Here is a 14,133-nt window from a genome sequence, read left to right as displayed (position 1 = left end):
GAAAAATTCATCTATCTTTTTAAGTATTTCTAAATTGCTTGTCAATATATTAAAACCTATGTTTTTATAAATCTCATCATCAAATTGTAAGTCTTCTGCCTCTTTAAGTCTTCTGCAGAATTTTATTTACAGTTTTCTATGAGGCTTTTCTCCCATTATCAACTTCCTACTTAATCAGAAGAACACTGTATATTATTGCCTATTTGCATATATATTTTTTATGTATCCTTAACTTCACTTCAAAGGTGCAGTTTCTACTTGGCTTCTATTTTATAACGTATCTTAACATGAGACTTAAGAACAACATAATGGAAAGAAACCTAAACTAATACTAATACAAATGTTGGATAAAGCAACCAATTAGCAATGTTCCCAGGCATAAGAGAAGCTTTGCTGCTCAAGTTTCAAAAGAGAAAGAGAGGAAAGGACATCAGCTTGTTCAAGAACATTAATGAATTATGTCTTAATATCAATTAATAGGACTTTTTCTAAGAAAAGTTATACTCAAGATATTCATGCCACAAGATTTCTAGATACTTCTAAGAAAAATATGCAACAACAGTGAAATTCTGCATTTTCTCACTATCAAGACTTAGTGTCCCTTGGCATAATCACGAAGTTCAGTGATCACTCATGTCAGCACTTTCCAGTCAGCTCAATCTTGTTCTCCACCAAAAAAAAGCGGCATCTGCTTAGTGTTACTGTCTCATTTGCAAACAGCTCTAAGTCAGTCAGTCTTCTAGAGCTTTAAAAAGGAACTATGTTTATTCTATCTTTCTCTTTCTCATTACCTTATATTAAAAGCAGCTCCTTAACTGAATAGAAATTATAAGCTGGCTAAATAAATGGGTTTATCCATGCCAAATACATAGATAGAGTTCTGTGGCTTCACCTTATCAGCCCTGCCATTGGGGAGGGGGGGAGGAGCTCAAATACCTGGTGCTGATCACAGTTAACCAAGGAAAAACACAGACTTACATTTATAAAAAGCAATCATTTTAACCTTCATGGTCTAGAAATGAGATAATTTCTGAGGCAAAATATTTTTTCATAAAATTTAGGTGTTCACCACATAGGTCTGGTACCATCCTTATTCTTTACATGTAATTACTTAGTCCTCACAAGCACTCATAGCCAGGACCTCTTGTCATTCCCATTATAGACTCATTCAGTAACATATTTTCAGCACTTACCATATAAGGCAATTTTAAGTATTTAACATGTAACAGGGACAAATATACTCCTGTCCTCAAAAAGCTTAGGCACAGTGGTGGAGACTAATTACAACATGACATATAACAGTGATGCAGGCACTCACAGGAAAGTTTTCAGCAACTAGGGCCCCATTTGGTTTTGGTTATTGCGTGCACATCACCTTTTAATGGTGTACTTGGCAGCCTACTTTCTTTACCTGCACTGCTACGTGCACATATCCATCTCGAAAGAATGCATTTAAAAATCTCAGACTGTCCTCAATGCTCAAACTGCATTGAGCAACACGTACTCTCATCTCTGAACAATAGTTTAAATTTCTTCACCCCTAGTAGCAATCAAATTTATACAATTTCTACTCAAGTGTATTCCCAACATGTGCAAATGTGAACAGAAGAGCAGAATTAGCCTGAAGTGGTTTGGGTGCCAATTATGGTAAAATTGCATCACCTAGCAAACTTTTAGAGAGAATCACCCCATTATCATCTTATGTGGGTGTGCATATGATTAAAATCAGACGAATTATGGGAAGGAATACAGTAGGAAAAAATGTATGACCTAATCTAACAATCAAAATACAGTACCACCCAAACTATGCCCATTTATACCCAAACTCTTTTTTCTTAAACAACATAAAAAGCCCCAAACAAATGGAGTCCCTAAGTATGCTTACTCATGTCAATTTTGCCAATGTATTCCTCTAATCTGTACTACTTCGCTCCAAATTAAGTTATCTTGCTTCTTTTGATAGTCTGTGTGAACCCTTACCTTCAATGTATAAGAGATGAAGAACCTCTAAACATTTGGCCCAGATTGTGACCACTTATCAAAGTACTGTGTATAATAAAGATTTATTAAAACAGTTCTCAGGGGCTGGAAAGATGGCTCAGTGGTTAAGAGCAATGTCTGCTCCTCTGCAGGTCCAGAGTTCAATTCCCAGCAACCACATGGCGGCTCACAACCATCTACAAAATGATGTTGTGCCTTCTTCTGGCATGCAGGTGTACATGCAAATAGTACACTCATAAAATAAATAGATCTTTAAAAATCAAAAGATTAAAAATTTTTAAAAAAGCAGTTCTCAGTAATCAATAAGAGAACTCTAGATCTACTCGACAAATTTTGGCCAAATATAAAAGATAGAAAATGTCCACTGCCTGCGAAAAAGAACAGACACAGAGGGTAAGAGTTTAGATTTTAGGAACTGAAGCAATGGCTTAGCAATTAACATTGGCTGTTCCTCCAGAGGAGCTAGGTTCAATTCCCAGTACCTACATGGGTGGTTCCAGGGGTTCTGACACCCTTTTTGAACAAACACAGTCACCAGGAACATACATGGCGCACAGTCACACATGCAGGCAAAACACTCATGCACATAAAATAAAAATTAAGATTTTTTTTAAAAAAAGTTTAGATCTTAACTATCTTAGGTCTAAACTGTTACTAAGCCAGACATTCATTTGATCATGTGGACTGAAGGGCTAGTAACAAGTACAAATTTAGGGTCATTTTTGGTAAAAAGAAGACATTTCAAGACAGAAGACTGAATGAAGAAAGTGTAAATAAAGACAAAGACTAAGGATTGAATGCTGGAATATTTTTAATATTTAGAATTCAGAAATTCAAATAAGAACAAAGATAAGTAAGATGGCAATGGAGCTCGAAAAACCAAGAGAAAGTAATCATAAGATACTCAAAAGCAGCATTTCACGTCACAAAAGTGTCCAGCAACAGCAATGTTGAGAATTGAGAGCAACAGGAACTGTCATACTTTGCTGGAAGAAGGGTATACTGGACAAATTTCTAGGTCATTTGCTGCCTGTAATATTTCCAAGACAGAGCTGGGTGTGGTGGGGCATGCCTTTAATCCCAGCACTCAGGGAGGCAGACGAAAATAGATCTCTGGGAGTTCAAGGCCACCCTAGTCTACAAAGTGAGTCCAAGACAATCATGGCTACACAGAGAAACCCTGTCTTGAAAAAAAAAATTTTTTTCCCCAAGAAACACACCTCAGGAGGATTGCATGAAAGTACTAGTAGCAATTCTATGGGTAGCTGAAAAATACTAAATAACCTAAAAATCCTTCAAAAGTCAGAGAAATAAATTATGACATATTCATAATGGATGCTATAGTGCTATAAGATGACAAACTAGTGCAACACCTAGAATTAATCTTAAATAATATTGGACAAAAAGATTAAGCTGGTACAACTTAATTTCTAGAAAGTTTAAGGCAAATTAAATTATTAAAGAAAGCACATCCAGGTGGGAAAGCTAGGAAATACAGGAAAACACTGTCCAAAAATCAGGATTGGTAGTTCACAATGGCAAGAACATAACAAGGGTAGGACACATGGAAGGTACCTGAGATATAGACAATATTCTGTTTCTCAACCATGGCAGTGATTATGTAAACAAATTTTAAAAATAATTCTTTTCAGTTGCTCTTCCAAAAGACCTGAGTTCAATTCTTGGCATCCATATAGCAAGCAACTCAACTATCACTCCAGATCCAAAGGAGCTGATACCTTCCCTCTTGGCCTCAGCAGGCACCTGGCACACATGTGCTACACAGACATAAATGTAGGCAAAACAGACATATACATAAAATTTAAGAAGTGCTCACCTGTGTCAAAGCTCCAGCAGGATCAGGGCTCAAAGCAAACCACTGAAGATGGTAAGGGAAAGGTAACAGGCAAATAATTGAGCAGCAATGAAGAAGAAATCCATCATGATAGAACAAGCTCAAATCACAGAAAAGTTAGAAAAGGACAAAAAAAAAAGAGAGAGAGAGGCAAAAGATAAAACATTCTACACAAGCAAAAAGGCAGATCATCAAATAAGATGCTGGAACGATTGAAGACATGAAGACGGAATGATGAGAATATGTCCAAGTTACCTGCAGATATATTACTCTAAAAAGAGAGAAGCATGCAAGATCACCCAGTGAAAGAAGAAGCTGTAAAATGAGAAGTGTTAAAGAGTTTCTGAGGAATATGAGACAACTCAGACAACACAAACAGTCCCCATAAGAAAAATGCCAGGGCTGGAGAGATAGCTCAGAGGTTAAGAACACTTGCTGCTCTTCCAAAGGTCCTGAGTTCAATTCCCAGCAGCCGCATGGTGGCTCATAACCATTTATAGTAAGATATGGTGTATAAATAATAAATAAATCTTTAAAAAGAAAAGAAAAATGCTGGCTACAGCTAGGATACAAAGTGAATAGGCTGTAATTAATAAAAAAATTAAATTTAAAAAACAAAAAAGAAAGAAAAATGCCACCAGCTTAAAGAGAGAAGGGCAGTCAAGATGGCTATGTGTTTTATCTGAAACCATGTTCAGCAATGTGCTGTGGATAAAAAATGGATTCGAACTACATAAAATATCGACAGAAGATCCAATAAGTAGAATCAAGAACCAGAGCTGTATGTATTGCAGGGAATGATGATAAGCCAGAGAACACAAAGTGAAGACAGAAGTGAGACCATGAAGAGAATTCAGGGACTATCACTGCTAAACAGGAGTCCACATAGTCTCTAGAGCAAAGGGCTAAGGCGTATTAAAAATAAAGTGTGTTAGTGAACTGGAATTTGAGAGAAAAACATTGTAAAAGTGAATAGTAAAAACTTTTAAATTACATAAACAGAATCCTCTCCTCAAACCACCCACCTCAGGCACATGATCTCCAAATCCAGAATCTGAACTAAATTCCAGAGAAGAACTCCTAGAGCTAATATCCATTGACCTTCCTGACTGACAGCTACTCACCACCTGCTGGACTTCAGGACAGCATGCAGCTCAACATAGGGCCCTCGGTGAGTGTCCCAGAGCCATTTCCTGCCCACCAATCCACTAACTCACTTGGAATGAGTCACCCTAATACTGAAATCCAAGAATTATTCAATGTATCCAGAAGCTAACAAGCTGGATTAACAGTGAACAAAGATCCAAACACCCATGCAACAAACAGCACAAATAGCCTAACTCTAGCTGCCTAGATAGCATCACAAGAACAGCCAACACAGTCTGCGTCCTCCAGAAATTAACACCCCATCATTATATTCCTGTGAAAAATAACTTAACTGATACATAAAAAACGAGCTTCAAAATGGCATTATATACGTTCAAGCTCAAAGATGATTTGAATAGATACATGTCTGAATAAAAACTGAAGAAAAAACAGTTCAATGAGAACAAATCAATAAGAAAATACAGTTTAATATACTCTCTCTGAAGAAAACCCACAAATAAAACTTCAAATGGAAAATTCTGGAAGTAAAACAAAAAGATCAGAGGAAAGGCTCACCAACAGACTGGATCATGTGGAAGAGAAAATACCATGTCTGAACAATGAGGTAGAAGAAATGAATTATTCAGCTTTAAATAAAATGTTAAATCTAAAATCCCAAAGAACAAAATATCCAATAAATCTGAGACACTATGAAAAGACCAAATCTATGGATACAAAGTATGAAAAAAGGACAAGAAACCCAGGCCAAAGACATAAAAGTTGTTTTTCAAAAAAAAAAAAGAAAGAAAGAAAGAAAATTTCCCAAACCTAAGGAAAGAGATGCTATCATGGTACAAGAAGCATACCAAAAAACAATCAGGACTTGGGGATCCTGCGACCTGCGAGGCATGCACAAGCACATCACATGGACTGCCCTATACTAAATAATGAGAAAAAAGTATACAGAACAAAGAAAAGATATTAAAACCAAGTCACAGATAAAAGCAGGCCCATCAGAATAACAATGAGAGTACAACATGGTTCGATGTTCTACATGTTCTGAATGACCACCGATATCAGCCCAAACTACTATACCCAGCAAAATGATCAGTCATAACTAAAAGAGAAAGCAAAATCCTTCATGATTAAAACAAATTTGAGGAATTCATGTCTACTAAGCCAAGTCAACAGTGGATACTAGAAGAAATTTGGTCTGAAGAGAAGATTAAACATACCCAAGAGACAGGATGAACAAATAATCCCAAAACAGTAAACCATAAGAAGCCTAAAAAAAAAAAAAAATCAATACCACCACAAAAAATAATAAAAATTGAAAAATACTGCTTAATAGTAACTCCTAAAAAATAGCAACAATCTCAATTCCACAATAAAAACAGACTAACAAAGGGATCAGAAAACAGGATGAGTCTTTTTGTTGCCTACAAGAAACACACTTCCTTATTAAAGACAGGTAAAAGGACAGAAAAAATATATTCTAAGCAAATAGAAGTAAGAAACAAACAGGCTATTCTAATATTTAGAAAAAATAGATTTCAAACCAAAACTAGACAGATGGGAAAAGGCAATCCATACTCCTTAAAGGAAAAATTCACCAACAGGATATTACAATCCTAAACATTTACACAACAAAGGGGCACCCAATTTCATAACAGAAACAATCTAAAACTCACAGACTGACTCTAACAGTGTAAGTGTACAACTTCAACACCCCACTCTCAAATAGGTTAGCCAAACACAAACTAAATAAACTCTGAAGTTAAATGACATTATAAATCAAAAGGACCTAACAGGACATTCTATGCAAACACTAAAGAACTTCCTTCTCAGCAGCCCATGGAACTTTTTCCAAAACTGACCATATATTAAGATACAATGTTGCTCTCCTTGTGGAGTTCCTCCCCTTCAGATCTTACTGTTTCCCACTTCTTTCATAAGGTTCCCTACACTCTGCCCAAAGGTTGGCCATAAGCCTCAGCATCACTTTGATTGTCTGCAGGGCAGAGCCTTTCAGAGGTCCCCTGTGTCAGGCTGCTGGCTTGTTCCCTGTTTTCTCCTTCTTCTGATATCCATCCTCTTTGCCTTTCTGGATAAGGAATGAGCATTTTAGCAAGAGTCCTCCCTCTTGATTAGTTTCTTTAGGTGTACAGATTTTATTAGGTTTATCCTATATTATATGTCCATATGAGTGAGTATATACCGTGTGTGTTTTTCTGCTTCTGGGATAGCTCACTCAGGATGATCTTTTCCAGATCCCACCATTTACCTGCAAATTTCATGATTTCCTTGTTTTTTTATTGCTGAGCAATATTCCATTGTGTAGATGTACCACAATTTCTGTATCCATTCTTCAGTTGAGGGCATCTGGGTTGTTTCCACTTCTGACTATTACACATAAAGCTGCTACAGACACGGTTGAGCAAATATCCTTATTGTGTACGTGAGCCTCTTTTGGTTATATGGCTAGGAGTGGTATAGCTAGATCTCGAGGAAGCGCTATTTCTAGTTGTCTGAGAAAGCTCCAGATTGATTTCCAAAGCAGTTGTACAAGTTCACATTCCCACCAGCAGTGGAGGAGGGTTCCCCTTTCTCCACAATCTCTCCAGCATGTGTTGTCACTTGAGTTTTTGATCTTAGCCATTCTGATGGGTGTAAGGTGATGGGTGTAAGGTGTTTCTCTGCCATTCAATATTCCTCTATTAAAAATTCTCTGTTTAGCTCTGTACTCTTTTTTTAATTGGATTACTTATTTGTTGCTGTTTAACTTCTTGAGTTCTTTATATATACTGGAAATTAGTCCTCTGTCAGATATAGGGTTGGTGAAGATCCTTTCCCAATCTGTAGGCCGTCATTTTGTTCTGATGACAGTGTCCTTTGCTTTACAGAAGCTTTTCAGTTTCATTAAGTCCCATTTATTGATTGTTGATCTTAGAGCCTGTGCTGTTGGTGTTCTGAGCACAGAGGTCTTTCCTGAGACTGATACTCCAACCAAGGACCATGCATGGAAATAACCTAAGACCCCTGCACAGATGTAGCCCATGGCAGTTCAGGGTCCAAGTGGGTTCCATAGTAATAGGAACAAGGACTGTCTCTGACATGAACTGATTGGCCTGCTCTTTAATTACCTCTCCCTGAGGGGGAAGCAGCATTACCAGGCCACAGAAGAAGACAATGCAGCCACTCCTGATGAGACCTAATTGACTAGGATCAGAAGGAAGGAAAAGAAGACCTCCCCTATCAGTGGACTTGGGGAGGGGCATGCATGCAGAGGGAGGAGGGAGGAAGGAGGGAACCATAGGGGGGATACAAAGTGAATAAAGTGTAATTAATAAAGAATTTAAAAAACAGACACAATGTAAATCTCAACAAATACAGGAAAACTGAATATTTTGCATCTTATCTGGTCTCAAATGCATACAGTTGAATTTCAACAACAATAAAAATGGCAGAAAGTAGACAAACTCGTGGAAACAAGAAAACACAGTAGCAAATAAAAAGTGGGTTAAGAGAGAAATCAAGAAGAAAATGTGTAGCTGTGCCTTTAATCCCAGCAATTGGGAGGCAGGGCAAGCACATCTTTATGAATTTGAGGCCAGCATGATCTACAGAGCAAGGTCCAGAACAGCCAGGACTACATAGAGAAACTCTGTATGGGGGAGAGGGAGTGCAAATAGAAAAAGAAAGTGGAGAGGGAGGGAGGGAAGGGGGGGAATTTAAGCCAAGCAATGTGGTATACACCTGTAATCCTAGCATTCAGGAGGCAGAGGCAGGTGTATCTCTTTCTGAGTTTGAAGCCAGCTTGGTCTACAGAGAGAGCTGCAGGAAAGACAGGGCTATACAGAGAAACCCTGTGTGTGTAGGGTGGGGTGGAGAGTTGATTTACTGAACTAAAATAAAAACACAACATATCAACATACAAAAATATATGTGACAGAATGAGGACAATCCAAAGAACAAAGTTCATAGCACTAAGTGCCTATCATCAAGAAAACAGGAGATATTTCATATTAATAACTAAATGATACACTTAAGATTAAGAAAAACATGAACAAATACCCAGAGAGAAAACAAGAAATAATCAACACATGGCTGAAATTAATGAAACAGTTAAGAAAACAACAACACAGAATCAATAATAGAGACTTTTTTTTGGGGGGGGGGGGGGGAGGCCACAACAAAATTGGCAAACTTTCAGCCAAATTAGCCAGAAGAAAGAAAAGATCCAAATTTAGAGATAAGGGATAGAGAGACAGCTCTGAGGTTAAGGACACTACTTAACCTCACACACACCCTACACACCCTTTTGCTAAGGACCTGGATTCATTTCCCAGCACCCACGTGGTGGTTTATCCATAATTCCAAATTCAGAGGATCCAATGCTTCTGTTAACACCAGGCAAGCAAATAAAGCACAGACATACATGCAAAATTTCAACACAAAAATAAACACTACTGCACATAAAATAATTTTAATTGTAATTAGAAATGAAAAGGGAGACATTACAAGACACTGAGCAAATTCTGAGAATCCTAAGGTACTATACCAATACCTCTCAAATCATTTAACAAATTAAAAACTGAAAGAACATTTATAAATTCTTTTTACAAAGTCAGTATTTACAAAATCAAAGACCAAACAAAAGAAAAAAATGATAAGCTATTATCTCTGATTAACACAGATGTAAAACTTCTCACCATAGTATTTGCAAGCCGCATATAGGCATGTATCAAAAAAGTCATCACATCAACAATGATTAAGTCAGCTTGATCCCAGAGATATAGGTATAGTTCAACATATGTAAATCAATAAACATAATCCACCATATAAACAGACTAAAAGGACAGAAACCACATGGTCAACTCATTAGAGGTAGAAAAAGCATTTACCAATCTAACATCCCTTTCATGATGGAAGTCCTGAAGAAACTAGAGTTATGAGAAACATGTCTCAACATAAAAATAAGGAAATTTATAACAAATCCATAGACAACACATCATTCTAAACAAAGCAAAACTTATTTCCACTAAACTCAGAAACAACACAACTTTCTCCCCTGTAATTCAATATATCGCTCATAATCTTAGCTTAGGACAGTAAGACAGCTAAAGGAGATCATGAAGATACAAATAAAGGAAGTAAAAAAAAAAGTATTTACTGTTTAGTATGATTTTATATGTAAAATACCCTAAAGATGCCACCAGAAAATTTCTATAGCTCATAAATACATTCTGCAAACCGGCAGGATACAAAACCAACACACATAAATCAGTAGGCCTTCCTCTATAAAAACACATGCCAAGAAAGAAAGAAAGAAAACAATAGCATGTGTACACACATACACATACACACACAAACACACACTCACAGGATCTCGGAATAAGTCTTAAGTATGAAAGTAAAAGACATATAATAATGACGTTGAAAAAAAATCACATGATGTTAGAAAATGGAAAACTTCCCATGCTCATGGATTGGCAAGTTAATATTGTAATAATGACTATTCTACCAAATGCAATTTGCATATTTAATATAATCCCAAACAAAATTCCAACATAATATAGAAAAAATGAAAAAATAATCTTAAACTTCATATAGAAACACAAAAGCCTAGGATAGTTAAAACACAGACCAAACAAATAAACTGCTGGAGGTGTCACCTTTCCTGATTTTAAGTTACAGACACAAAAAGTGGTTCAGCAGTGTCAGGTTGTGGTGGTGCACACCTTTAACCCCAGCACTCAGGAGGCAGAAGCAGGTGGATCTCTGAGTACACGGCCAGCCTGGTCTACGGAGTGAGTATCAGGACAGCCAGAGCTACACAGAGAAACCCTGTCTTGAAAAACAAAAACAAACAACAAAAAAGTGGCTCAGAAGTTATAAGCACTGGCTGCACTTCCAGAGAACCTGGGTTTGACTCCTAATACCGACATGATGGCTTCTAGAGGATCTGACACCTCCCTTCTGGCTTCTATAGGCACCAGGGCAAATACTTGATGCACAGACACACATGCAGGCAAAATACCCACACATATTTAAAAAAAAAAAAATTAAACTAGCATGTTACTAGTAAAAATAAAAAAATTTAAAATGAATAAAAATAAAAATAAACACGCTGAATAGAACTGAAAACCTAGATATAAGTCCGTGTACCTATGAACTCTTTGACTTTTGACAAAGAGATCAAAAATACACACTGGAGAGAAGGCAGCATTTTTAATGATGCTAGGAAAACTAGACAACTGCATGAAGAACAATGAAATTAGATTGGTATTTTTCAATCTGTGCAAAGCTCAACTCCAAATAGATCAAAGACTTCAATTCAATATAAGACCTGATATTAAGAATCTGATAGATCCTAGTTAGAGGGAGAGGAACACCAATCTACCCACAAAAACTTCCAACTCAAGATTCACTCTTGCTTTCAGTATGAGTTATGTGTGATAAATAAAATATGCCGATTGTACAGTTAAAAAAAAAAAGATTCACCCTTCCTACAGTATGTGTAGGGATAAAGATACAGCAGATATAGCAGAGACTGGGAGAAGGTACAGCCAATGCCTGGCCCAACCCAAGACCCACCCCATCGGAGAGAACCAACCCCTGTCACTATTAACAATAATACTCTGCTATGCTTACAGACTGAGTTGTACTCTGAGAGGCTCCACCCAGCAGCACCTCAAAACAGATGCTGAGACTCATAGCCAAACATTGGGCAAGGTGTAGGGAGCCTTGTGAAAAAGTGGGGGGAGGGAGAAAAGGACCTGGAAGTGACAGGCACTTCATAAGAAAATCAACAGTGAAAACTAACCAGGGCCAAGAGGGGTTTGCTGAGACTGAAGCACCAACCAAAGACCTTGCATGGGACTGGTCCTAGGCCCCCTACAAAGATGTAACTGATGGGTAGCTCAGGCCTCATGTGGGTTTCCTTAGTAAGGGGAATGGGGACTCTCTCTGACATGGACTTTTTTGTCAGCTTTTCAACTACTTCCCCCTGAATGGACTGCCTTGCTAGTCCACAGGGGAAAAGGTCATGATCAGCCCTAATATGACTTGATGAGCTGGGATGAATGGTAGGTAAAGGGGCTCCCATTTCTGAGGAATAGGGAAGGGGGAGGGAGGAGGTGGAACTGGGAGATGAGGAAGAATGAGGCTATGACTGGGGTGTAAATTGACTAAATAAATAAATTTGTTTTTGAAAAGAATCTGATAGAGCATAAACGAAGGAATATGCTTGAACATACACACAGAAGAAAGAAATTTCTAATCCAGACCTAGATGGTATATACATTAAGACCAATAACTGACAAATAGGACATAAACTAAAACACTGTACAAGCAAAGGACAAAGGACACCATCATTTGACGAAGAGACAACCCACAGTATGGGGAAAGAATCTTTACCAACTATACATCTGATAGAGTGTTACTATCTAGAACATACAAAGAACTGAAAAAACTAAACAGCAGGAAAATATGTAACCCAAATGTAAAATGGGGCATGGAACTAAACAAAGAGTTCTCAAAAGATCACACAAGTAGCTGAGAAACCCTTTTTTAAAAATGTTTAACACCCTTGCCCATCAAGGAAATGTAAATTAAAACTACCCTGAGATTTAATTTTATTCCAGTGAAAATGTCCAAGATCAAAATACAAACAACCAGCAGACGCTGGAAATGTATTAAAAAAAAAAAAAAAAAGACGAAGAAGAAAAAAAAAAAACACTTATTCACTCTTTGTAGGAGTGTAACTGATGCAGTCACTATGAAAATCATGTGCAGTTTCCTCTAAAAGATGAAAGTAGATCTATCCAAAGGACTATCTTACTACAGAGATGTGTACTCATCCATGTTCACTGTTGTACTATTTCTAACAGCCAGAAATTAGAAACAGCCTAGATGGATAGTAACTAATGAATGGATACTGAAAATGTGATATATTTTCAAAACAGAATATTATTCAACTGTTAAGAAAATGGCACTGGCATATAAATGGATGGAACTAGAAACAGTCATCCTGAGAAAGATAACCCAGACCAAGAATGACAAACTTGTGTTCTCTTATATGTGAATGTTTGCTTTTAAGCTTTAGGTATATGTATTTCATTTGAAATACCAAAGAGGTTAGTAAGGTAACAAGAAAGGGGCCATTAGGGAGGAGGAGATCTTTCAATGAAAGAGAAATAGAATACAGTGTTATATAGGACGAAACGAAAAACGGGAGACAGGAAGAATTAAATGAGATGGAGATGGAAGGGCAGGGTAGAAGAAAGAACATGGGTGGGAAGGGGTAACTCACACTAAAGGTGATACTCCTGTAAAAGTTTTCTAAAATATAGAAACACATAAAAATAGTTTAAATGGAGTTATACTATAACGGGGAACAATATCCCAATTAGACAGCATACATGATTGAATACAGCCCCCGGTATCAGAAATGAGTTACTTCTTTTGGCTTGTTAAGTTAATGGTGGTCTCACAGACCCTCTAAATACATTACAGGTTATTGCCAGTGCTATTGGTTACCCTCCAGAACTTAAGGGTACAACCCTACTGCTGAAGACACACATACTTGTGTCATAGATCATGGAGAAATTAGCTGGTACTCAACTGGAAGCTTCCTCACTGCTGGACAGCTTTCACAGTGCTGAGGGTGCTATGCACACGACCAGAGGCAAAAAGTAATCATCAAAATCATCCAGATGCAAGCTATAATAACAACTGGCCTGGCAAAACGAGTCCCATGGTTCAGCAGTTGCACAAACATAATATGAGAGTAGACAACCACTTTTTTTAAATTCAATAGTTTTTTTCCAAACAGATCTTTCACTTGCTTTAGGTTAGAGTCACACCAAGGTACTTTATGTTATTAGTGGCTATTGTGAAGGGTGTTGTTTCCCTAATTTCTTTCTTGGTCCTTTTGTCTTTGGTATACAGGAGGGCTTCTGATATTTTTGAGTTAATTTTGTATCCAGCCACTTTACTAAAGGTGTTTATCAGCTGAAGGAGTTCTCTGGTTGAATTTTTGGGGTCACTCATGTATACTATCATATCATCTGAAAATAGTGATACTTTGACTTCTTCCTTTCTGATTTGTATTCCCTTGATTTCCTTTAGTTGTCTTATTGCTCTAGCTAGGACTTCAAGCACTAGGTTGAAGAGATATGGAGAGAGTG

General features: G+C 37.3%; 1 protein-coding gene across 4 annotated transcripts in view; it reads right to left on the bottom strand.

Annotated features, from left to right (window-relative positions):
* Positions 1–14,133, bottom strand: part of Strbp (spermatid perinuclear RNA binding protein) — a 114,668-nt gene that overhangs the window by 30,971 nt on the left and 69,564 nt on the right. The window lies entirely within an intron of this gene.

Source organism: Psammomys obesus, unplaced genomic scaffold (assembly GCF_907164565.1).
Source record: "Psammomys obesus unplaced genomic scaffold, mPsaObe1.curated_primary_1811, whole genome shotgun sequence".
In the NCBI taxonomy this organism is placed as follows: domain Eukaryota; kingdom Metazoa; phylum Chordata; class Mammalia; order Rodentia; family Muridae; genus Psammomys; species Psammomys obesus.
The sequence above is the reverse complement of the archived record's forward strand: the minus strand, read 5'-3'. Positions and strand labels throughout refer to the sequence as shown.